Raw genomic sequence first — 273 nt, forward strand, 5'->3', positions numbered from 1 at the left:
CGGGACCGCCCCCCTTCCCTCCGCCCGCAGCTCATGCTCTCTTCTAATTAGTGTCTGCAGAGGGGTCATTAATGAGCTCATCACTGGGAGGAGGAGGAGGGGGAAGGGATTAGGGACACATACGCTTTGCATTAACTGCCATCACCGGGATCTTTGCAGGCTCCTCGGGGAGGGGGGAGATTTACACAGCTGGGAGGAGGCGCGGGCGGGCGGCTCTGCCTTCCTCTCCCGGGGGAGGACGAGCCCGAGGAGAAGAAAGGAAAGGCGGGCTCG

General features: G+C 62.3%; 1 protein-coding gene across 1 annotated transcript in view; it reads left to right on the forward strand.

The window, feature by feature from the left end:
- Positions 1-273, forward strand: part of SCUBE3 (signal peptide, CUB domain, EGF-like 3) — a 34,943-nt gene that overhangs the window by 11,802 nt on the left and 22,868 nt on the right. The window lies entirely within an intron of this gene.

This window comes from Chaetura pelagica, unplaced genomic scaffold, assembly GCF_000747805.2.
Source record: "Chaetura pelagica isolate M959 unplaced genomic scaffold, ChaPel_1.0 scaffold757, whole genome shotgun sequence".
NCBI classification, from domain to species: Eukaryota; Metazoa; Chordata; class Aves; order Apodiformes; family Apodidae; genus Chaetura; species Chaetura pelagica.